Consider the following 27074-nt stretch of genomic DNA (forward strand, 5'->3'; position numbering starts at 1 on the left):
CACAGCTACCATACTGTATGTTATAACTTTATATTTAAAGCGACTCAGAAGCTGCTTTTCGGAAAAGGAACTGAACGCTGCACCAGAAGGAAGCATTATCAGCCTTGGGCAAAGATGTACAAGTACTACAAATGACTAGATTTAGAAATTGGCTGCTCAGGCAAGAATTGTCACCCTACAAACAGGGAGTGTCTTTTTTGTATTTGTAATAGTGAGCTACACCAAAGAACTGCAATACTGGATCAGATATTTACTTAATGCTTTATTTAATGGTGTGCACCCTTTTCTTTTTCTCTAAGGCTGGGTTTACACCATGCTGGAGTGTAACCATATGCATTTTAATTCACTTTTTCCCCATCTAGGTCCTCCACTGTCATATGTTGATATCTGTGCTGTAGTACATTTTTTGTCAATTTTGATGGCATGGAGGTGATAGTTTTGATAACAACATGCTGTAGCAGGTGTAGCTTCTCCCTGTGGGCTTGGAGTTTCTTTGCGAGTTGTATAGGTTGGTGAATAAAGTAGTGTGTTGATGGAGCTGGTGTTTTTTTGTGAGAGTTTTGGTGCATATGGTCTGTGTTGTTTTTTTTAGGTCCTTCATATTAACCACTTCAGGACTCAGCCTTTACCCCCCCCCCCCCCCTTAAGGTCCAGCGCTGATTTCTAAGATCTGTGCTGGGTGGGCTCTACAGCCCCCAGCACAGATCAAATAACAGGCAGAGCCACCAGAGCGCCCCCCTTTTTTCCCCACTAGAGGATGATGGGGGGGTCTGATCGCTCCTGCATGCGTGTGGGTGGGGGGGGCACCTCAAAGCCCCCTCCACCGCAGGATTCCCCCTCTCCCTCTTCTTCCTCCCAGCCCCAGAGATCGGAGGCTGCACAGGAACGGATCTGTCCTGTGCAGCCTCTAACAGGCTCCTGCCTGTCATGCGACAGCGATCCCCGGCCGCTGATTGGCCGGGGATCGCTGATCCAGTACAACGCTGCTACTGTTAGCAGCATTGTACAAATGTAAACAAAGCGGATTATTTCCGCTTGTGTTTACATTTAGCCTGTGAGCCGCGATCGGCGGCCCGCAGGCTATTCACGGAGCCCCCCGCCGTGAATTGACAGGAAGCAGCCGCTCGCGCGAGCAGCTGTTTCCTGATTAATTAGCCTGCAGCCGGCGACGCTGGTCCTGCAGCTACCACTTTGCCGACGCGCGTTATGAGCGGGCGGTCGGCAAGTGGTTAAATAATAAAAAAAAAATGCTGCCTGGTATGCCACTCTCTCTCTGTTTCTCATGACAGACACATACCTTTCCAACTTTTTGAGATGTGAAAGGCACACCCCTAGTCAATCATTATATATATATATATATATATATATATATATATATATTATGAAAGTCTGCAATGTGGTCATTTATTAAAATATGGTGGGGAGAATGGTGAGGGTGCCCATGGGTGTGGAGGTGAAAAAAGGATCGAGGCCCCAGCCGGCGGCTTTGGTGTGTGAGATGCGGGTCTGGGATAAGATTGTCCCTCCCTCCCTCCGAATGTGCCGCCCAGTGTCCCCCTGTATGGAGAGATAAGAGTGCAGCAGAGCGGGCAGTCTTACCATTCCTCCTCGCGTCCCGGGCATCTGGTCTTCTCCGCTTCCTGTGACGTCACAGGAAGTAGATTGAAGCAAGAGAGATGCCCGGTACGCGAGGAGGAATGGTAAGACTGCCCGCTCTGCTGCCCTCTTATCTCTCCATACAGGGGGACACTGGGGGGCACATTCGGAGGGAGGGAGGGACAATCTTATCCCAGACCCCGCATCCCACACACAGCTGCCAGCTGGGGCCTTGCACCTTTTTTTTTTCCTCCGCTGCCTGCCGGGACACAAGGGGGGGTATCCCGGGACAGAGGGACCCCTCCCCCAACCCGTGACCATCCTGGCAAAAACGGGACGGTTGGGGCCCCTGCAGACATCCAAGATGGAGTAAAGTAGAACGTTCATGACAAGAACCTGGTTCTGCACTTCTGTTACAATGAGGACTGTGGAGTAGGAGCCGAGGAATCGGAATAGGAGCCGAGGAATCGGAGTCGGAGCAACTTTGGGTACCCGGAGTCGGAGTTGGAGTCGGTGATTACACAAACTGAGGAGTCGGGATTCGGATGATTTTGTACAAAATCCACAGCTCTGGTAAGTATTAGACTACGGAGTCGGAGCCATTTTGGGTACCCGGAGTCGGTGGTTTCATAAACTGAGGAGTCGGAAGATTTTTGTACCGACTCCACAGACCTGGTTACAATAGACACAAAATAAGACCCTCCCCCCATGTTACCACCACTCAATTATATTGAATTCTGCTCAGCTGTCCTGAAAAATGTATGCAACAAGAAGACTTTACTGTAACTGACAACAATGGAACTGATAAATGTGAACTGCTCGATAGAAGATAATAACTAACAGTGTTCAACTTGTCAGTTTTGAGCTCAATGTAGCAGCATGTGCATGTGTGTAAATAAGAAAACTATCTATATGGAGCTTGTATGTTCAATGTATGTTTGAACAAACTTCTTCCCACAACCCTAATAGGACATGTAAAAAAAACATACTGGTAGGTTAAGGGTCCTTTTACACTTAATCAGTTGGTGTGCGTTAGTATGCGTTGGAACGCGTTAGTGCGCGTTGGTACGCGCTTTTTCCATAGCAGTGCATTGGGAAGAAGATTTCAGTTAAAACACGCTAAATGTGAAAGGTGCCATAGGAAAACATGGGCATTACTTTGAAAATCAGTTTTCTTTCCGTTTTAACTGAGAGCAACTGATTAAGTGTAAAAGGGCCCTAACTGGCTCCTCCTGAAACTACCTCTACATTTAGGTAAAGACATTAGGCTATGACCATAGTTGGGAAATTAGTCTGCGACATTGGTAAAGACACAAGGCTATAACTATGGTAGGGACAGGAGTATGTGACTATGGTAAGGGTACAAGGCTATGACTATGGTAATGACATTAGTCTGTGACTAGGGTAAGCACACAAAGCTATGAATATGGTAGGGACATGAGTCTGTAACTACGGTAAGGACACAATGCTATGACTATGACTATGGTAGGGACATTAGCCTGTGACTACAGTACGAATACAAAGCTATGACAATGATGGGGACATTAGTCTGTAACTACGGTTAGGGCACAAGGCTATGACTATGGTAGGGACATTAGTCTGGAACTACCGTAAGGGCACAAGGCTATGACTATGGTAGGGACAGGAGTATGTGACTATGGTAAGGACACAAGGCTATGACTATGGTAGAGACATTAGTCTGTAACTACGGTAAGGGCACAAGGCTATGACTACGGTAGGGACATTATTCTGTGACTACAGTAAGGGCACAAGGCTATGACTATGGTAGGGACATTAGTCTGTAACTACGGTAAGGACACAATGCTATGACTACGGTAGGGACATTAGCCTGTGACTACAGTAAGAATACAAAGCTATGACAATGGTAGGGACATTAGTCTGTGACTACGGTAAAGACAAAAGGCTATGCCTATGCTAGGGACATTAGTCTGTGACTAGGGTAAGGACACAAGGCTATGACTATGGAAGGGACTCATGTAACTACGGTAAGGGCACAAGGCTATGACTATGGTAGGGACATTAGTCTGTGGCTACAGTAAGGACACAAGGTTATGACTATGGTAGGGACAGGAGTATGCGACTATGGTAAGGGTACAAGGCTATGACTATGGTAAGGACATTAGTCTGTGACTAGGGTAAGGACACAAGGCTATGACTATGGTAAGGACATTAGTCTGTGACTACGGTAAGGACACAAGGCTATGACTATGGTAGGGACATTAGCCTGTGACTACAGTAAAAATACGCAGCTATGACAATGGTAGGGACATTAGTCTGTGACTACGATAAGGACACAAGGCTATGACTATGGTAAGGACATTAGTCTGTGACTACGGTAAGGACACAAGGCTATGACTATGGTAGGGACATTAGCCTGTGACTACAGTAAAAATACGCAGCTATGACAATGGTAGGGACATTAGTCTGTGACTACGATAAGGACACAAGGCTATGAATATGGTAGGGACATTAGCCTGTGACTACAGTAGTACAAAGCTATGACAATAATAGGAACATTAGTCTGTGACTACAGTAAAAATACAAAGCTATGACAATGGTAGGGACATTAGTCTGTGACTAAAGTAAGGGCACAAGGCTATGACTATGGTAGGGACATTAGTCTGTAACTCTGGTAAGGACACAATGCTATGACTATGGTAGGGACATTAGCCTGTGACTACAGTAAGAATACAAAGCTATGACAATGGTAGGGACATTAGTCTGTGAGTACGGTAAAGACAAAAGGCTATGACTATGGTAGAGACATTAGCCTGTGACTACGGTAAGGACACAAGGGGGCTATGACTATGATAGGGACATTAGCCTGTGACTACAGTAAGAATACAAAGCTATGACAATTGTAGAGACATTATTCTGTGACTACGGTAAAGACAAAAGGCTATGACTATGGTAGGGACATTAGCCTGTGACTACAGTAAGAATACAAAGCTATGACAATGGCAGGGACATTAGTCTGTGACTAGGGTAAGGACACAAGGCTTTGACTATGGTAGGGACTCATGTAACTATGGTAAGGGTACAAGGCTATGACTATGGTAAGGACATTAGTCTGTGACTACGGTAAGGACACAAGGCTATGACTATGGTAGGGGCATTAGTCTGTAACTCTGGTAAGGACACAATGCTATGACTATGGTAGGGACATTAGCCTGTGACTACAGTAAGAATACAAAGCTATGACAATGGTAGGGACATTAGTCTGTGAGTACGGTAAAGACAAAAGGCTATGACTATGGTAGAGACATTAGCCTGTGACTACGGTAAGGACACAAGGGGGCTATGACTATGATAGGGACATTAGCCTGTGACTACAGTAAGAATACAAAGCTATGACAATTGTAGAGACATTATTCTGTGACTACGGTAAAGACAAAAGGCTATGACTATGGTAGGGACATTAGCCTGTGACTACAGTAAGAATACAAAGCTATGACAATGGCAGGGACATTAGTCTGTGACTAGGGTAAGGACACAAGGCTTTGACTATGGTAGGGACTCATGTAACTATGGTAAGGGCACAAGGCTATGACTATGGTAAGGACATTAGTCTGTGACTACGGTAAGGACACAAGGCTATGACTATGGTAGGGGCATTAGCCTGCTGTGACTACAGTAAAAATACAAAGCTATGACAATGGTAGGGGCATTAGTCTGTGACTACAGTAAGGACACAGGGCTATGACTACTACGCTAGGGACATTTGATTATGATTAGCGTGAATTTCACAGCGTAAAGCATTGCAGAAAAAGTGTCAGTGCTCTATAAATGGATACAAATAATAGATGCACAATAAACTAGTGGTTTTGAATGTACTCCTGGGAACAAATGAGTGATTCTTGCATTACAGAGAATAAGAAGTGATGCACTATTGGGGGGTTAATTTTTCCTCACATGGAGGTGAAAGTGACAAATACCTTCTGTTTCTAGAAAGCAAAATTGTACTTTACATTGCTTTATCCTGGAGGGTGACTGGGTTTTATTAGAACAACTACAAAGAATCCTGCTACTTATGGTTCTCCATGACTGGGTACCTGGTGACTCCACCTCCTGCTGAGTGTTTATGAGAAGTGGCCTTATGGGAATGGCGTATCACTGAATGCCTCAATGAGAAATGCTAGCTATGTGTTTGTAACACAGCTGTCATTATTTAGTCCATGCCATCAATCAACATTCCTGGTTAAGGAACCTCACTTTTAATATTTTTTCCCGCATAATAAAGATTTCTCATTGAGATGTGGAGGAAAATTGTTCTTTACAGTCATAAAAATGCAGTCTGTAGGAGCCTGGCAGAGATAACGTGACCTCTTTCTGGCAAACCGGTCCTACTGAAATCCTTATCAGCTTCCCCAAACTGCTTCTAACTACAGGCAGAGAAACTGCAGCAAGCCCTCTGAAGCGTGGCATTGTTCAAATTAATTCTAAATCCCCTAGAGGGGAAATCTGGGAAACGTTTATAGAACGAAAGACTAAATTAAATCTATATTTATAGAAAGAGGAAAAAAAATAGGCAGGAAAAATAAAATGGAGAATGATACAGATTAACAGTGCAATAGTTCCTTAGGGGTATCAAGGCTTTGGGGCAGCATAATAAAGGCTCATGGAATGAGAGATGCTGGGCACAGTCAGTGTTGTATGCAGGATTTATAGTTGCACAGACCATATAAAGAGTGCCCATTCGTTCCTCAGGATCAACGTATGGCTGCTATGGTCAACCCTTTCACCACCAAGGCCAAGCTTCCATTCTGAATCTCAGATGGCCAATCTAGTATTCTCATTTTCACCTGCCCCAAACACACACGAGACCAAAGGTTTATCACAGACCCTCTAAGCATGCATTTTCTGTATGAGAGAGCCTATAGTATTAAAATATAGCATTATAAGCACAGTAATCAGTGCACCAATGTTTATTAAAATAATATTTTGTATTGTGGCCCTTACTCAATTCACTTTTTCTCCTAAGTGTTCTCCCTGGTGATATTTCCATGCCTTGTCAATGAAATGCTGTTTAAGCCACAAGCAAGCAAGAAAATGCTCAGAATGATTTTGACAGTAATTTTTGACTTGCTTTTTCAATTGGAGTGTGCTGAAAAATTACTTTAAACAGATTATGAAAAATTATCTCCTAGGAGAAAATGTAGGAGAAAAAGTTAATTGAATAAGGGCCTATGACTGCTGACCACGTGGCCGATACAAAATGGACAGGTCAAATATTCTATTCTTCCCATTTTTCCCATTTTTAGTATTTGTACGTTTATATTGTGGAAAGGTTTAGATCAGGGGTCTCAAACTCGCAGCCCGCGGGCCATTTGCGGCCCTCGATACAATATTTTGTGGCCCTCGCCAGCAAAAGCTTCCTTATAGTTCGCTTCAGTGCTCCCAAGTAATCCGCCGCATCCTCACCGCTAAACGAGGGCTGCAGAGCCCCCAAATCGTCCCGGGGGTAATCTGGCGGCATTTCCTGGAAGGGGCAGAGCTTTCAGCTTCAGCTCTGCCCCTCCTGACGTCAATCGCCGCACAGATCGCCGCCTCTCCCCGCCCCTCTCTGTGAAGGAAGAGTGAGAGGGGCGGGCAGAGGTGGCGATGCGCCGCGATTGTGAAATTCCTTATGCGGCCCAGCCTCATCCTGACTTTGCCTCCTGCGGCCCCCCAGGTAAATTGAGTTTGAGACCCCTAGTTTAGATGCATGCATTGATCAGGACATCGAGAGAGAATCAGACCAAATCAACTATAATGAAATAATAAGGAAAAGTGCATTTTATTGAAAGCCCATATAATAACTAAGTATTTATATATTGTATATTTGCCAGGTAAGATGCACTTTTTTTCTCCCCCCAAAATGGGGAGAAAAAGTCACTATGTCTTATATACTAAATACAAGGAGTCCAACAACACCCACTGATACAAACCGGCAACCCTTCGCGATGTCTGGGACTACTACTGTCCCCATGTGTCCTCCCCCCCCCCACTCCCGTGATCACTTTTACTCTCCCTTGAAATAGTAATGAAAGCAGCAGTAACACGGCTCACCTAATCCTTCGAAACTCGCAGCTATCAGAGACCTCTCCTCCCCCTCATTGGCAGCTTCTGCTAATCATGTTATCAGCTGAAGTTGCCACTAGGGGAACACTGAAGAAGAGGAGCAGTCTCTGATCATTGTGGGCTCCAATGGATTGGGTGAGCCGTGCTACTGCTGCTTTCGTTTATTTAGGGGGAGTGGAGGACGACACAAGGGGGACAGAAGGGGACACATGGGGGAAAGAAGGAGAAAAATGGGGAAGAAGGGGACATATGGGGACACATGAGGACAGAAGGCGATGCATGAGGTACAAGTGGAACACAATAATTGCAGGAGAAAATCTACAAGATGCTCCTGGACCATGGAATGCACCAGGTTTAGTTAAAAACGTTCCCTGGTTTTTTTTTTTGGCCCTCTAAACCTAGGTGCATCTTATAGTCCGGAGTGTCTTATATGCCGAAAAAAATGGTATATATAATATTTGAGACCTGAGTAATTTAGAGGCCAGGCCACTATTTCTATTGCTTACTGGACCAGCTCTAATGCTAATGTGCCCTCTGTAGGTGCTTTCAGTGGTGAACAGTGGACATTATGAATATTCTGACATCTAGTCTTCAGCTTTACAGCCCCATATGCAGCAAGCCATAATAAAGTGCATATTATGACACCTTTCTCTCATTGCCAGCATTATGTTTTTTAGCAATCTGTGCTAGAGTATCTCTTCTATGGGACTGGACCAGATGGACCAGCATTCATTCTGTGTGCATCAATAAGCCACAAGCACCCATGGCTTTTGTTGCTGGTTCATTGCTTGTCCTTAAAGAACAATTAAAGTGAGAGGGATATGTAGGCTGCAATATTCATTTTCCTTTTTAAACATTGCAGATTGCCTGTCTGCCCTGCTGATGAACCTCTCCCTCTAAAGGCTCATACATACGGGCGTCGCCACAACCACGTGTTGCGGCGACGGTTCGCCCGTGTGTATGACGCGCGCGCCCCGAACCGTCGCCCGTCGGAGCTGTCGCCAGGCGATTGACATGTTCAATCGCCGGCTACAGCCGTCGCCGCAACCTCGCCGGAACTGTCGCTAGCCCCGCATGTGTATGCGGGCTAGTGACAGCTACCCACACACAGTACACGGAGCATCCGGCGGGGGGGAGGAACCTCGGCGACAGCTTCCGCTGCATCGCTAATCCCTCTGCTGCCGTGTGGATGCAGAGGGACTTGCTGTCGCCGAACTGTCTCCGAACTGTCGCGCACACGCTCCCGTGTGCAGCGACAACTACAATTGTCCCCCCGTGAGTACTTAGCTTAACAGTTTTATTAATAGACCCCAAACAAGCATGGCACTCTGGCAGAGAAAGAATTCATCTAAACTTAACGCCCATTTCCACTGGGGCTGTTTGTGTCTGATTTCATGCACAGAAATGCGGATCCAGAATCTCAGTCTACTGAATTCAATAGGTTGCTTCTGAATTCCTGCACGTGAAAAAAAAATTCTGAAGCTCTGCTTCAGAAAGCTAAAGGTCCATATACACAATTAATACACGTTAATTCTACTTTGAATCCTAGGTTGCAAATTACTGGAATAGCTAAATATTACACTAGGAGGCCAGGTAACCCAATATAATGATGATTTGTCATGCATGGAAAAGAGCAGAATAGTCAAGAGTATAAATGACCTGTTTGTATGACCAGATTAGAGAAATATGCCCAATACAGATACAGTATACATTTAGAAAGCATTTTAGACTGGGCTGCAGAAGGTAATAAAGAAAGTCTCCACTTCTGGTTCTGCCCATAGACAGTTATTTGGAGCCTTTAAAAAATGTAGTGGATTTATCTAAGGGTCTGTTTCCACTACACACAGATTAGATGCAGAATGGATGCAGAAAAACTGACTCCAACGAATGCCTATGGGAAAATCTGCATCAGAAAAATTGCGTTTAGTGGAAACAGGCCCATAGAGATTCATTGGAGTCAGTTTTTCTGCATCCATTCTGCATTCAATCTGCGTGTAGTGGAAACAGGCCCTAATTGTTTTTGCACATCAGTAACCCTCACAAGAGCGGCTATAGATTCCTACACCTAGAAATCTCCAATATAGGGGAACTCTATCGTCAATGGACTGATTGTTGCAGCAGCTCAACTGTAACCTAAAGCGGAATATAACCCTGCATTTCACCTTTGCTCTAAAACATTATTTACAGCATATTATATGCAAAAAGCATTTTTTCACTAGACCAGCATTGGAAGGGTTAAACACAGAGGTTTAAAGTTCCGTGGAGAGATATGCAGAAGTTCAGATTGTTACATTCTATTTAGTTAAATGTATCTATTGAGAAATGTTACACACTCTTTGGCTGTCCTCCAGCTCCTTCTCAGTCAGAGAGATGAGTCACATTCAACACTTAGATACATTTATGTAAACAAAATGTATCTATTTCAGCTTCGGATGCGTCTGCAGAAATCTCCAGGAACTTTAACGCTCTGTGTAACCCTTCCAATGCTGGTCTAGTAAAAAAAAAATGCTGGCTGCATATAATATACTGTAAATAATGTTTTAGAGCAAAGTTGAAATGCAGGGTTATATTCCGCTTAAGGACTGAATCATGCCAACAGAAAAGCAAGTATTCCACTTATTATGCATTCCTTTTATTTTACTGTACATTTTACTGACTGTTCAGGTAGCCCCCAACTTACAACTTTGTAGTTTTTGAGAAAATAGATTTTAAAAAAAAATCAAAGAAAAATGTTTTTTTGGTTTGGTTTGTAAACTCAGTAAAATTACATTTTTCTGCTCTGCACTATACTATATAGTGGGTTCTTCATACACATTTTCTACATTTTAAAGCAAACCTGTTCTCCAGCACTGGAACCATCTGGAGGTTTGAATAGATTATGTGAAATCAATTAAATTTTTAAAATCGTTATTGCTAAATTTTACGTGAAATTAGCACATTACAATCATCACTAGGACAGGGGACCACAGTGGAGACAGAGGTGGTGCCTAGAAAAAAGCTGAAGGCACAGGGAGCCAGATGACGCAGAGGGGAGCACTGGAGGCACAGGGGACAGAGATGGCTCAGTGTTCTGACTTAAGAACATAACCAACCTACAGTCCCTATCTCGTTTGTCATTTTTTTCTGAAATCTTTCATGCACCACTTTCCTTTCTGTAACAAATTATATAAAAAATAATTTAGGCCACCATTCCCTGAGTATTAAGCCTGCCTCTGTACACTACTGTAAATACTGAGCGCTGGCAACTCGGTGTCCTGCAGCAGCACGGCATAATCTGACACAGACCTTTACTTGACTTTGTTGTTTCCCGTTGCTTCATATGCAGTTCGGAGCAGTTTCTTTAGAATAAGGACATCTGGCATTTACACCTCCAGGAGAACCAGAGCTCAATAGTATAATCCATGATTTATGCTGCTTTCATCGTAAGAATCAGCCAACCTCATCTGCTCTGACAGAAATGGATTTTGGAAGGAAAAGTGGTCTTAAACGTCAATACTCTGTTGAAGGTTGGTCCTTTTTAACCATTTGACTGCCACCTAACAGATTAGGTCAGCCATGCAGGGCTCCAGGTACAGCATGCTGTACTTAGATTTATTGCTTACAATAACTGTACTCTAAAGGGAGAAACAGATAAATCTCAACTTGTTTCTTAAAGGGAACCTGAACTGAGTAAAATTATTTAAAATAAACACATGAGGTAACTTCAAATGAATATTAATTACCTTGCCATCAGTTCCTCTCAGAAGCTCACCATTTTCTTCTGACAACAATCCCTTCCAGTTCTGACAACATTTTGTCACAACTGAAATATATCAGTTGCTATCAGTTATATATCAGTTGCTGTCAGTTATAGCTGAGAGGACAACTGATGTGCTAGTTAATGTCCATGTTTTACCTATGGCTCAAGTGGGCGATGCTACAGTTTAACAATGTGCTGACCAGAAAGCTGTTATGGGGTAATGGCCATTTTCAAAATGGAGGACAGAGAATTCCATTTATCACAGTGGACAATCAGGATGCAGGAGAGGAGAAAGAGATTGAGGAGTAGACTGCACGGGAGGTAAGTATGACTTGTGTATGTTTATTTTGACTTTTAATTTTCAGTTCAGACTACACATACCTTACCAGATTTATTATTTGATTTCATTCAAGTTATATAAAATAAGAAATGTATATGCTGTTAACATTCACACATAGCTGTAACCCACTTTTGAAACCTGTAGATTAGAAGAATGGCTATCTTGTTAAAGATACCTTGTAGTGGGTCGAAGCATATAAATCTACTGCTATAAACAAACAAGTGTTTAAAGCCCTAGTTGCTTAGGATAGTAAATTTGCTGGCTGGGTCCTGTAGCTACACTTCCTGTTAAGATGACAATTAAATTTTACTGGACAGGCAGCTGTCCAGATGCCTACTTCTATCCAATAATTACACACATCATAAAGTAGTCAAGGAGGAGCTGAGAGTTCTCAGATCTTATCCATCCTCTTTCTCTGCTGAGAGATTAAAGAGTACCTGAGACGTTACAAACAGAAGGATTTTTACTTACGCAGGGCTCTCTCCAGTCCCTTGTAGTCTATGGGCTTCCTCAGGGTGCATCCGCTTTTCCGCAGTCGGCTCTGATAAAGTCCCCAACTGGGACTAGTGCACATGCATGGCCCTGGACTGGTGCAACCTTGGTCACATTCACTTTCATGGCCAGAAGGCTCCTGGACATGGGAGTGCATGCGCAGTATTCCCCGAATATTGTGGTTGACTGCAGGATAACGGATAGAAGCAGATGCACATCTAGGGAGGACATGGACTACAGAGGGGTGAAAGAAGCACCAGGTAAGTATAAATCCTTGTGTTTGCAACGTCTCAGGTTTACTTAAAGCATTGCAGCAGAGGGAGGAGTGGAAAATGATGATAGTTGTTCAGTAGCAGAGGAACACCCAATGCCGCTCTGCTCCATTCTTTCTACAGGGAAGCCTGGATCACATGCCTGACTTTTACAACGAAATGTGAAAATTTTGTTATTGAACTTGGGCTTTACCTTTACTTCAGTCTAACCAGCTTTGAACAGCATAAAATAAGGCCTGCAGTCAGCTAGATGAATCCTTTGATCTTAGCTCCTCTAAAGCTTTGAGGGACAAGGTAAAGTACCCCTCTACCCCAACAGACGCTGGCCATAGGAGCTAGTACAGGGAGTGGAGGGAAATACATTTGCTGGAAGGGTTTCTCTGTGAGGGTAAGAGGGGATGTCCCAGTTTTTTTCAGCTTTCTATGGAGCTAGACATATTAATCACCCTAAAAAACATACTGCGCTCTGGTAATTGAGGAAGAACACCCAGCTAGCCATAAGGTATAATCAGTAGGGCCTGACCATAACACATTAGTTGTGTAACGATTTGCGTCAGCAAGAGGCAGAATTCTGATTATTAGGTGATCTGCAGTATCACCAATAATGCAGATATATACCTGATTAGAAGGTGATCTGCAGAATCACCTATAATGCTGGTATATCAGAAGCTGCCATGACAACAAATACAAAAGGTGTAACAGGTGTAACTAGCTTGGTGTAACAGTAATACTGATAAGTTTGGCAGAACCTCACCAGAGGAGCTGGTGGGTACTATCAGTAATGAACCTCACCAGTGACAAGGGCTCACTGGTGAGTAGAGTGGTCAGACAGATTGGATTGGCAACAGACAGGAAGGTACAGTACAAAATCGCCAGGCAAAAGGATAGAGATATATCAGGCAGAGTTAGCAACAGAATCAGATGGGCTAAAGTACTAAATCGTAAGGCGAGAGCGAAGTCAGAAGAGAACCAGAGTCATACACAGGATATCAAGCAATATATACAGTGGGTTGCAAAAGTATTCGGCCCCCTTGAAGTTTTCCACATTTTGTCACATTACTGCCACAAACATGCATCAATTTTATTCCACATGAAAGACCAATACAAAGTGGTATACATGTGAAAAATGGATCGAAAATCATACATAATTCCAAACATTTTTTACAAATAAATAACTGCAAAGTGGGGTGTGCGTAATTATTCGGCCCCCCTGAGTCAATACTTTGTAGAACCACCTTTTGCTGCAATTACAGAGGCCCGTCTTTTAGGATATGTCTCTACCAGCTTTGCACATCTAGAGACTGAAATCCTTGCCCATTCTTCTTTGCAAAACAGCTCCAGCTCAGTCAGATTAGATGGACAGCATTTGTGAACAGCAGTTTTCAGATCTTGCCACAGATTCTCGATTGGATTTAGATCTGGACTTTGATTGGGCCAATCTAACACATAGATATGTTTTGTTTTAAACCATTCCATTGTTGCCCTGGCTTTATGTTTAGCGTCATCGTCCTGCTGGAAGGTGAACCTCCGCTTTACTCTCAAGTCTTTTGCAGTCTCCAAGAGGTTTTCTTCCAGGTTTGCTCTGTATTTGGCTCCATCCATCTTCCCATCAACTCTGACCAGCTTCCCTGTCCCTGCTGAAGAGATGCAACCCCCGAGCATGATGCTGCCACCACCATATTTGACAGTGGGGATGGTGTGTTCAGAGTGATGTGCAGTGTTAGTTTTCTGCCACACATAGCTTGGTTGCTGTGTCCTCCACATGGCTTGTGGCAAACTGCAAACCAGACTTCTTATGCTTTCTGTTAACAATGCCTTTCTTCTTGCCACTCTTCCATAAAGACCAACTTTGTACAGTGCATGACTAATAGTTTTCCTATGGACAGAGTCTCCCACCTGAGCTGTAGATCTCTGCAGCTCGTCCAGAGTCACCATGGGCCTCTTGACTGCATTTCTGATCAGCGCTCTCCTTGTTCGGCCTGTGAGTTTAGGTGGATGGCCTTGTCTTGGTAGGCTTACAGTTGTGCCATACTCCCTCCATTTCTGAATGATCGCTTGAACAGTGCTCCTTGGGATGTTCAAGGCTTTGGAAATCTTTTTGTAGCCTAAGCCTGCTTTAAATTTCTCAATAACTTGATCCCTGACCTGTCTTGGACCAGTCTTCTTTGGACTTCACGGTGTTGTTGCTCCCAATATTCTCTTAGACAACCTCTGAGGCCCTCACAGAGCAGCTGTATTTGTACTGACATTAGATTACACACAGGTGCACTCTATTTAGTCATTAGCACTCATCAGGCAATGTCTATAGGCAACTGACTGCACTCAGATCAAAGGGGGCCGAATAATTATGCACACACCACTTTGCAGTTATTTATTTGTAAAAAATGTTTGGAATCATGTATGATTTTCGTTCCACTTCTCATGTGTACACCACTTTGTGTTGGTCTTTCATGTGGAATTCCAATGAAATTGATTCATGTTTGTGGCAGTAATATGACAAAATGTGGAAAACTTCAAGGGGGCCGGATACTTTTGCAACCCACTGTTTATCAATAACAGTAATAAATCCTAGTCTTGTGTGAAATCCCTGATTTCCTCCCGGATCAAAACACACCGGATCTATCTAAGGTCTGAGTGCTAACACGTAGCATTCGCAACAGCAGACAGTCTGCAAGTGACTCCAAGCTGCTTAAGAAGCGGAGGAGACCCCTCGGCTACGCCCCCACTGATCAGCCAATCAGAGACGCCGAGAGTCTCCGCTGACGTCAGCCCAACCGGCCGGTCAGCTGACGCGCCTCCTTCCCGCATAAAGGTCCCGTCTGTGCGCGCACGACAAAGCTACTCTGTGAGCCACTTGAGCCACTAACAGTCCCCTCTCCGGCGCGCCAGACGCCGGAGGAACGGGAGAAATGCCTGACAGGGAAACCGAAGCAGCTGCGGAGGCATCCTGACTGCCCACAGCTGCTTCTCCAGGGATTGTTACAAGTTGGATGTGAGCTAAAGCTCATGTAGTCCTAATGAATTAGGCATGAGGTAAGCTGTGTTCACCATTAATGAAGTATGTACAGCGTAGTCGTTTTAAACCAACTCCTACATGTATTGGCTGCTTTGATTCCTTTTTTCCCCAGAAAGCAGAGTGATATGTGAATAGTTCACAGGGAGCACAAGAGCCACAACTTTAATATGATCAAAATAATCACATGCTTTTCTAGGATATCTGTTAAATGCCACACACAAAGGGCTCAGCTCACCAGTATCGTAAAACGTCCAATCTTTATTTGTGAAAAACAGACATATGGACAATCAGCAATGCAGCAGTATCAGCTCAAGCATATCAGAGCAAAAGAGGTCTACTTAGTCAAGTATTACTGGAGTTATGGCAGCTAGATCGTGTTCCCAGGCAATGGGGTAGGTTGTATAGCAGACAATCCTTTCTGTGTGCATTTCTTTGATTTCTTGTATACGTGATTATTTCTAGTGGGGGAGGAAAATTATCCTAACATGCAACTCTGACTCAGAGGGATTTACTGAGCCAATCAAAACATCTAGCTGCAGGTTAATTATTCAGCTGCCAGCTAAATGATCAGTAGCTGCTGGCTTTAGTAGACTCAATCTCAGTCCAACTATTTCAAAAAGTAATTTTCTGGGGCCACTGCCCCAGCGTAGCACCACCCTTAAGTATTTTGGAAACATTTCTCTACTGTTTATTGGGATTCTTTCCTGTGGCCACAGTGCCTCCTGGACACCAGTAAAATGTCAGGAAAATGTCAAGTTGTTAACAAGCACATATCTAATGATTCATTTTAGATTATAGAGATGATCAATGAGATGCAAATAATTCCAAGTTGATGCAGGATTATGCAAATTCTGTATGCAAATGTATGTTGTTTGAAAAAGGACTATCTTGGTGGGATTCAAGTGGCCCATTTTCAAGCTTCACACATTTGCATAATCCTGCATCAACTCGGAAATATTTGCATACCATTGACCATGTTTTTATTAGATTATCTCACAGCATATCTTTGCTGCATTGGATTGTCTGTTTCCCAGTTGCACAAATTTGAATGAAATGTACACAAAATCTTATTGACCAAAATATTTAGTTCCTGTTTTTTGCCCTCAGAGCAGATGGCATATTGAGGTAGAGATTTTATGTTTGCACACGTCAAGTAAATCATCTTGGGCACCAATACCATATAACTACAGTATGTTCACAACAGGGCTATAGAGTCGGAGCAATTTTGGGTACCTGGAGTCGGTGGTTTCAATAAACTGAGATGTTGGATGATTTTTGAACCAAATACATAGCCTTTGTAAAAATTAGACTAAAGAGTCGTAGTTAGAACAATTTTGGGTACCTGAAGTCAGGATCGGTGGTTTCATAAACTGAGGAATCGGAGTCGGCTGATTTTTTTACTGACTCCACAGCCCTGTTTCACATACAGTACGTTTTAGAGATTGTTCAGTAAGGGCTATATCCATTAGTGCAAAAAGATAACTATCATTTCTTACAAAAGAGTATGGAAATGATTGTTTTCCTGACAATGCAAAAATAAAGGGCTTACAGCACTTCCGGAAAGTATTCACAGCACATCACTTTTTCCACATTTTTGTTATGTTACATCCTTAAACCATAATGGATTAAACTTATTTTTTCCTCAGAATTTTACACACAAAAATGACAACATGAAAAAAGTTTACTTGATGTTTTGGCAAATTTATTAAGAATAAAAAAATGAAACATTGTGCACACATGTACAAAAGTATTCACAGCCTTTGCTCAATACTTTGTTGATGCACCTTTGGCAGCATTTACATCCTCAAGTCTTTTTGAATATGATGCCTCAAGCTTGGCACACCTATCTTTGCCCAGTTTTGCCCATTCCACTTTGCAGCACCTCTCGAGCTCCATCAAGTTGGATGGGAAGCAACGGTGCACAGCCATTGTAAAGCGGAATAAAACCCAGCATTTCTTCTTTGCTCTAAGAACCAACACAACTGTCATCTTCGTGTTTACCATTTATCTGCATCAGTGTTTTACTTCAGCTTACATCTGGAAATATGCCTGAAGAAGGGGACTAGATCCCAGGAAGCTTGCATCATTTAACTCTATTAGTTAGCCATTAAAAGGTATTTCTTACAAAACGTTGTTTTTTTTCTACCTATATATTCTTTGCTCTAAAAAATTATTTACGGCATATTATATACAACCAGCATTTTTTTTTACTAGACCAGCATTCAAAGGGTTACACACAGGGCTGGAAAGTTCAGTGCTCTAAATGTGGAATTGAAATTTGTTTAACGACTCTGGAAGCAAGGGGAGGGGGAAGAGGCAAGAGGTAGAGAAAAACTCTGTGTTATAGCGCCTTATGTTGACAGCTAAGCTCTAGTTTATTGGCTAATTTAAGGCTACTTGCACACCAAGACGTTGCATTAGGTGGCACGTTAAGGTCGCATAACGTGCACCTAACACAACGTATGGTGCTGCAAGAGCCGACGGTAGAGTGAGCCGCGTTAGGCGGCTCGATTCCTATAATGTCTCCCAGAGTGGCGCTGATTGGCCAGCGGGTCCACGTGATGCGGAGCGAGACACTCCGCATCACGTGGTCCCGCCGGCCAATCAGCGCCCGCCAGTGCAGTGAATATTAAGTAGCCATGTGCGCGGCTACTGTAGCTGGCTCTCCCCGCCTCCTCTCCGCCCCCCACTGCGCATGTGCAAACAGTCTAACGCGGCTATAGCTGCTCCAATGCCGTAGCATGCTGCACTTTGCGGAGAACGTGCAGCGTTACATGTAACGCAACGTGGGCTGTGTAAACAGCCCACTTGTGTTACAATGCTGTGCGTTGGGGGAGCGTTACAGGTGCACTAACGTGCGCCTGTAACGTCTTGGTGTGTAAGCAGCCTAAAAGAAAAACAGTAACCTTTCAGCCTGTAAGCCTTCTTCAGACTCTATTCCTGTTGACTGACAATGTTAGGACATGCAATCTGAAGGCAGAAGAGAGATTTATTTTGCAAATATAAATATGATCAAAATACATTACTTACAAGGGATCGTGCAAGGATTGTGAGGTATTTATAGCAAATAGATAGGACCCTTTTATTTTCATCTACATAAACTCAGGCTGACATGGAGAGTTTTTTTACAGACTCTATACTGTTCACTGCACGCTGTTGGAGCCTGTAAACAGTTGTAACTGAGCAGGTGGGGCACTCGGGAGGGGGGGTGCAAAGTGATTCCCTGGGGAGGGGGTGTGCCCCAGCATAGCACCACCCATGTTTAGATGGCTGATCATCTCTAGGAAGAGTCCTGAGCCCATATGCAATTAACTTTTCTCCTAGGAGATATTTCATCTTCTGTTTAAAATAACTTTTCAGCACTCTGCAATTGAAAATCTGTGCCTTGAAACAATCCTGTCATGAAGGTCTACAGACAATTCCTTTGACTTCATCCTTGGTTTGTGCTCTGACATGAACGTTCAACTGTGGGGACCTTATATAGACTGGGTAGTGTCTTTCATGTCCAATCAATTTACCACAGGTGGACTCCAATTAAGTTGCAGAAACATCTCAAGGATGATTAGAGGAAACAGGATACACCTGAGTTCAGATTTGAGCTTCATGGCAGAGGCTGTGAATACTGAACATGTGCTTTCTCAATTTTTATTTTTAATACATTTGCAAAAATCTCAAGAAAACTTTTCATGTTATCATTATGAGTATTATGTGTAGAATTCTGAGGGAAAAAATGAATTTAATCTATTTTGGAATAAGTCTGCAACTTAACAAAATGTGGAAAAAGTGATGCGCTGTGAATACTTTCCGGATGAACTGTATGCCATATTCAATTTAGACAAAGTAAGCAGAGCAATTTTGGCTGAGGACCTAGCAATTTGAAGTATCATTCAAATCACACATTTATATGGCTTAAATTGAAATTCCATTATTTTCACAATGGATCTCTTGGAAATGTGCACATCAGTGTCAACAACATTCATAGATATGTAAGTTCTCATGAAGGGTTGCAGACTCACACCATTCAATGTGGGCTACATTAGTCTTCATTTGGTGCTTTCCTTTATTGCCTCCACAGCAGCGGAGACTGAGATTGTTCTGCTTGACAGAAGAGATTTTGACAATCATGGCTGCACATCATATCAGACTGACATTACTGGCCAACAGTAGTTACACAGACAGAGTCCAGGGGGATACAATAGTCTAAACCTGTGGCCAGTGGCAGGATGTGGCGAGTTATTATTCATGATTCAGCCGTACTACGCATGCATGGAAGAGCGGTTTCTTCTTACCGTGCAGACACAACCTTATTCATGCAGGTGCGGGCTAGAAGTGCTTGTACACAGCAGGCAGTATAACCACAATGACATATTTGACAAGTTCTTGCGAGATATGTTCTGGGTGTCTGCACATGGGAATAGTGGGGGTGAGGAGGGCATGGGAAACCTCTGGAGGATCCAGAGGCTTACATCTTCATAGGTAAGTAGTATATTTTTTTGGCCCTGGTACACTTCGACACCATAGTGGGTGTGGGTTTTTCTGCTTAATCTACACTGGGGGCAATCTAGCTACCCATACAGGGGTCTACCTGGGGGTACCTCTGTCTACCATTACTGAAGGTCTACTTAAAATGAACCAGAGATGAAGCACCCTCATGCATTTTACCATATATATCAGTGGGAACATTAGAGAAAACGCCTACCCTGCTCTCTGTTTCATTCTTCACTACTGAGCCTGCTTGCTATTAGCCCTGATAAAATCCCTGACTGAGCATTCAGTTTGGCTTTGCTCAGGAATCATTATAGCCGAGTCATAGCAGAGCCAGAAAGGGGCAGGCTTGGGCTTGAAAAGACATCAGAGAAGACAGATTCAGCTATAACGATTCCTGAGCAAAGCTAGACTGAATGCTCAGTCGGGGATTTTATCAGGGCTGCTAAAAGCAGGCTGAGCAGTGAAGAATGAAACAGAGAGCAGGGTAGATGTTTTCTCTAATGTTCCCCCTGATATACAGTGGGTTGTAAAAGTATTCGGCCCCCTTGAAGTTTTCCACATTTTGTCACATTACTGCCACAAACATGCATCAATTTTATTGGAATTCCACGTGAAAGACCAATACAAAGTGGTGTACATGTTAGAAGTGGATCGAAAATCATACATCATTCCAAACATTTTTTACAAATAAATAACTGCAATGTGGGGTGTGCGTAATTATTCGGCTCCCTGAGTCAATACTTTGTAGAACCACCTTTTGCTGCAATTACAGCTGCCAGTCTTTTAGGCTGTCTGTACCAGCTTTGCACATTTAGAGACTGAAATCCTTGCCCATTCTTCTTTGCAAAACAGCTCCAGCTCAGTCAGATTAGATGGACAGCGTTTGTGAACAGCAGTTTTCAGATATTGCCACAGATTCTCGATTGGATTTAGATCTGGACTTTGACTGGGCCATTCTAACACATAGATATGTTTTGTTTTAAACCATTCCATTGTTGCCCTGGCTTTATGTTTAGGGTCATTGTCCTGCTGGAAGGTGAACCTCCGCCCCAGTCTCAAGTCTTTTCGCCACACATAGCGTTTTGCATTTTGGCCAAAAAGTTCCATTTTGGTCTCATCTGACCAGAGCACCTTCTTCCACATGGTTGCTGTGTCCCCCACAATGCTTGTGGCAAACTGCAAACGGGACTTCTTATGCTTTCTGTTAACAATGCCTTTCTTCTTGCCACTCTTTCATAAAGGTCAACTTTGTACAGTGCATGACTAATAGTTGTCCTATGGACAGATTCCCCCACCTGAGCTGTAGATCTTTTCAGCTCGTCCAGAGTCACCATGGGCATCTTGACTGCATTTCTGATCAGCGCTCTCCTTGTTCGACCTGTGAGTTTAGGTGGACGGCCTTGTCTTGGTAGGTTTACAGTTGTGCCATACTCCTTCCATTTCTGAATGATCGCTTGAACAGTGCTCTGTGGGATGTCCAAGGCTTTGGAAATCTTTTCGTAGCCTAAGCCTGCTTTAAATTTCTCAATAACTTGATCCCTGACCTGTCTTGTGTGTTCTTTGGACTTCACGGTGTTGTTGCTCCCAATATTCTCTTATGGCCCATACTCACAGGCAACTTTTTGGCATGTCGCTAGCACACGGGAGCGTGTGCGCGACATGCCGGCGACAGCTCGTCGCCAGGTCCCTCCGCATACACACGGCGGAGGGACCTGGCAACTGATGCGGCAGAAGCTGTCGCTGTTGTCCCTCCCCCCTACCGGAAGTGCCGTCTATTTGCAATTATGTTGCTGTCGCTAGTCCGCGTACTCACGCGGACTAGCGACAGTTGCGGCGGCGACTGTCGCCAGGCGATTGACCGGACATCAGCGATGGGCGACAGTTCGGGGTGCGCGCCCGTGCAACGCCGCATACTCATGGGCGACCTGTCGCCGCAACACGCGCGCGCCGCATGTTGCGGCGACAATTGTAGCCCGTGAGTATGGGCCATTAGACAACCTCTGAGGCCCTCACAGAGCAGCTGTATTTGTACTGACAGATTACACACAGGTGCACTCTAGTCATTAGCACTCATCTGGCAATGTCTATAGGCAACTGACTGCACTTAGATCAAAGGGGGCCGAATAATTATGCACACACCACTTTGCAGTTATTTATTTAAAATGTTTGGAATCATGTATTATTTCCGTTCCACTTCTCATGTGTACACCACTTTGTGTTGGTCTTTCATGTGGAATTCCAATAAAATTGATTCATGTTTGTGGCAGTAATATGACAAAATGTGCAAAACTTCAAGGGGGCTGAATACTTTTGCAACCCACTGTATATGGTAAAATACATGAGGGTGCTTCGTCTCTGGTTCATTTTATTGTTTGGGGCCCCTCTGGCTACCAAACATTGGTGTATGTGCGTGCGTGTGTGTGTGTGGGGGCTAGGCACACAGGTATCTAATTACTTTTTTTAGGGGGGGGGGGGAGGGAAGATAAACTTTGCTATGGGGACCTATGATTTCATGACCTATGATAGGACAAGTGAAGGAGGAGGCTCCGCACACTGCAGTATCCAGGAATACATCCACCTTTACTAAAGTGTAACAGTCGGGCATAGCATCAAAAATAAGTTCTTTATTTTTATCTGGTAAACAAGTAATAAGGATGCTAACCAGGCAATCCAAAAGTTAAAATCACTATTACTTTTCTTGTTGATAAATGAACATTCCCCAGTTTACCCGACTCTTATTTTGTACACACAAAAAGGAAGTTGCAGGGCATGCTGGGTTGTCCTTTGTTTCTACTTCCCCTCAGATGTAACTAATGCAGCCTGATTGGCTGAATCCTCTTTCCCTCCTGTTTTCCCCTCCCACACCTCTGTTCCTCTCTGCTTGGCCAATATTTCTCATGCTGAGACAATGCACTTTCTATAGTGGAGGGCGGGCAAATCAGGCAGAGGAGAGTAAAGGAGGAAATGACATCAGGATTGGCTTTAAAATAGCCACAGCTAAAATGGGAAATGCTAAGAATGATTTTCTCTTTTTTTACCGTAGAAAAATCACTAAACTCAAAACGTGGACAGTGCAATACATATGCTATGTAAGTAGAGCAAGTATATATCTACTTATATATGTGGGGTTTTTTTTTAGATAGTTTGGCTGAGAGCTCCTCTTTAAAGGACTTACGAGGCGAAATGCTTAAAAAAAGTTATGTACCTCATTGCTAAAGCAGACCTCAGGGCAGACGAACAGCACCTTCCTTTTCACGATCAGGTGCTTTATCAGGCTAATCCAGGTTACATTGCAGCTCCCGACCCTTCACAGGGTCGCCCTAGCAGAATCGCCGCTTTAAAAATCCAACTCCTGCGCAGCTCGCATAGCCGTGGCTGCGCAGGATTACAGCCCCGCTCGTGTCCGCCCTCACTCCGTGCGCTCTACTATACGTCATGTGGGCGGCTCCACATGACGAACTACACTTCCAGCCAGCCGCGCCCCCTCAGCAGAGAATACAAGCTCTGAACGAGCAGGTACTCACTCGTTCAGCGCTTGTATTCTCTGCTGAGGGGGCGCGGCTGGCTGGCAGTGTAGTTCGTCATGTGGGTGGTCATGTGGAGCCGCCCACATGACGTATAGTAGAGCGCACGGAGTGAGGGCGGACACGAGCGGGGCTGTAATCCTGCGCGGCCACGGCTATGCGAGCTGCGCAGGAGTTGGATTTTTAAAGCGGCGATTCTGCTAGGGCGACCCTGTGGAGGGTCGGGAGCTGCAATGTAACCTGGATTAGCCTGATAAAGCACCTGATCGTGAAAAGGAAGGTGCTGTTCGTCTGCCCTGAGGTCTGCTTTAGCAATGAGGTACATAACATTTTTTAAGCAATTCGCCTCGTAAGTCCTTTAAATCAAGTAAAAAAACATTCAGGTGACAAACATGCTTTGGACTCACACTGGTCCTTAGTCATTTTGACTAAGGACCGGTGTGAGTCCTTAACATGTCAGTTACCTCGCTGAATGTTTTTACTTGATTTAATAAAGGCGGATATATTTCTGGATACAGCATTGTACGTAGCCTCCTCCTTCACTTGCTTCTAACAATGGGTGGAACCTTGAAAAAAGGGGGCAGTAATCCCTCTCCCCTTGAAGAGCACCTTTGTCACAATGTTAAGGGCAAGAAGCTCTTTCCTCTCTTTATCATACCTACTGATAATGAGAGTGATTAATCATCATCTCCTTACTAAGGGGTTACAAAACAACCACCCCCACTTCAAGGAAATAGGTAAAAGGGTCTTTTAGCAAATCCTTCACCCATATACTAAAATAGAGTCAGTAAATCACACAGGTTGGTAGTTGTCTTCTACAAATGGTGCTCGAGCCAACCTGCTTGTAGCAGCCATCACCATGTTACTTGAAGAAAAGCTGCCTGGAGCATTTGTTCTCTTTAAGGTCCAGTATTAAACTGATAAAATCCCAGTGGTCCCTTTTTGTATAGACTTCCCCACTTACTTGACTTCCCCACTGCCACCAACTTAACCCAGCAGCATCATCTGGGCAGCCTTTAACTAGAGGCAAGCCCAACAGAAACTTACCTGTTGAGCTTAGGAGCTGAACAGGGTTCTGGGATTGGAGGGCTAGTCATTTAGGCACATCAATGGTTTCTATAATGTTTCTTTTTTGGATATATATTTTGCACATTTTCTTTTCACACGTCACAACGCTTCATTTTTAGATTACCGCAATGTTGTTTGCTTTAATATATGTCTACTTTCATATCCTACACCATTCCCTGAGAATGAGTAACTACAAACAAGTTTGTTGTGAAGTTTTACTTTATCTTTAGCTAAAGGCATTCATCGGCTGAGTCTACTTTGTGTTTGCGTATGGTACTGGATGTACTGTATGCACTGTAGTTGAATTCTCCACATACAATATTGCAGTACATGAGACGGAGCAGTTGGCCATATCTGAAGTGGGGAAACTCACTTAAGGTTTGATACTGGTAGCCGTCCTGTACCCTCGCGTAGCTCCGCTTCCAGCCGGTGGCTTGGGGTCCACTCCAGTTCAGATGCCAACTTCACCAGGTCGGCATCTACTGCGCCTGCGCAAGTGATCGTGCTCACGTGCTCTGGAGCGTTATGCGCGGGCCCAGTACAGACCGCCAGGTCGGCATCTCCAATAGAGGTGATCCGGGGACACCGGAGCTGTGGCGAGGAACATTTCGGCTGCCAGCGGCTGGAGGAAGCCCCGGGTAGGTAGATTTTTTTAATGTAAATTCCATGGACATTCCCTTTAACTAAATAGAGGGGAGACTTTAAATAGCATAGAGCCTTCCCGATCTTTGATCCGATATTTCATTCCTCGTCATCCCCGGTTTAATTTATTTAACCTGCTAGTTCTTTGGTACTCCTCGGGCAGCCTTTGGACCTACTTGTCTCTGAAGATGTTCTTCTGAAAATGAGCGCATCTGTACTGCGCATCACAAGTCGCATATGTCTTTGGAACTATTTGCAGATGTGAGTGTTTCCGAAATGCTGCCCGAGGAGTATTAAAGAGTTCATCTACCAAGCAGGTCAAATCACTTCACCCAAAGATGATGCAGAATTGGCATGACATACCAAGGATTGAGAAGGATCTATGTTATCCAGAGCCTTCCCTCTACTTAGGTATGTATCAAACCTGAAGTCATTCCCCTAAAACATTACATTTCATAGAGGATATCAGATATATTGGGATAACTTCCTTCCAGTAGAAGCCAGAAGAGATCATTCTTACACAACAGTAAACTTTGGTTCTAGTCACACTGCAGTGAATGCAGAAGAGCATACATCACCTGCTGTGCTTCCTCTTATTTACAAAGTTGCTGAGGACTGTCAAGACATGTTTAGTGAGAGACGCAGCCCATACACCACATGCGACCTTCAGGTCATTGCCCTACAAGATGTTGAAAATGACATGCAATTTGCCTCAGTTACCTCCCAAGTGCATCTACTAAAGCCCGCTTTCAGCCTCACAATTCTTTGAGTTGTTTTGCAATGCACATTTGTACTGTACGTTTTGCAACAACCATCTTTAAAATACCAGGCTGCTGGTTCTTAGTTCCTTTTTTTTCCAGCAGAGTGGGTGTTCATTCTCAAGCGGAGATAGGATTACCTGGCCTAGCCCACATCCTACCTTTCCTCTCTTTGTGGCCAGCTCTCCAGCCTTTATACCTATTTGTTCAGTATGTAAAAAAAAAAAAGTGTGTGTGTGTACATCCTACCCAGTGTGTGTATAAAATAAAAGCCGTGTTTACCTCTAGCCCCTTGCATGGCAAAAAATAAGTCTTACTACTTTTTATTTTTTTTTAGTCATCACCTTTATAAAGACCAGAGACGGAGAAAAACTCTGCTGTAGTATTGTGGTTCTGGCCACAGGAGTTAAATTCTCAGAAGAGAGAGGAAATATGTTGGGTCAGGTGGTCTGTGCAAACTGGTGTATTCTGGCTGTTGTTCCCTACCAGCTCCTGTCTGAGTATGTGATTGATCTAGGTCAGGGCTTTTCAACCTTTCCACTAATTGGACCACTTTTATTGCTTGAAAACTTTCAAGTACCACCAGTGTGCCTGCACAGTAGATTGGATGCGATCGGGCTTGGCTGTTTCTGCTGGAGCCTGAACGAAGAGCAGCTACTGCGCATGCGCACACACCGATGAGGAGAACTATGAGGCTCCCAGCACTGGATCCCATCTACTGAGGAGGAAGGGGGAAACCTCTTTAGGATACAAAGGCCTCTCCTTCCCTGAGGTAAGAACCCCCCGGGGAACTTTTTTCTTACAAGGTACACTTTAAGAAAAAGAGGCATTTGGGAGGGGAAAAGTAGGAGACATTGGTGGGAAAAAAAACTACAACTCGATTGCTAGCCTACATATTGTCAGCTTTGGCAATCTAGAGGTAGATTGCCAATATAGGTAGCCATACAAGTTCCACCCCCCACGTGCTTAATTATAGGTAGCCTGGTCTGAGAGCTAGGCAGTGACTCACCACAAAGTTCGGATCCCCCCTTGCTCACTCCTTGCTGTGCTGCCCTACG

At 44.0% G+C, this 27074-nt stretch overlaps 1 protein-coding gene across 15 annotated transcripts in view; it reads right to left on the reverse strand.

The window, feature by feature from the left end:
* The window catches only part of ZNF385C (zinc finger protein 385C), a 526232-nt gene that overhangs the window by 143020 nt on the left and 356138 nt on the right, over positions 1 to 27074 (reverse strand). The gene's annotated exons all lie outside the window — the stretch shown is intronic.

Source organism: Hyperolius riggenbachi, chromosome 12, assembly GCF_040937935.1.
Source record: "Hyperolius riggenbachi isolate aHypRig1 chromosome 12, aHypRig1.pri, whole genome shotgun sequence".
Lineage (NCBI taxonomy): Eukaryota > Metazoa > Chordata > Amphibia > Anura > Hyperoliidae > Hyperolius > Hyperolius riggenbachi.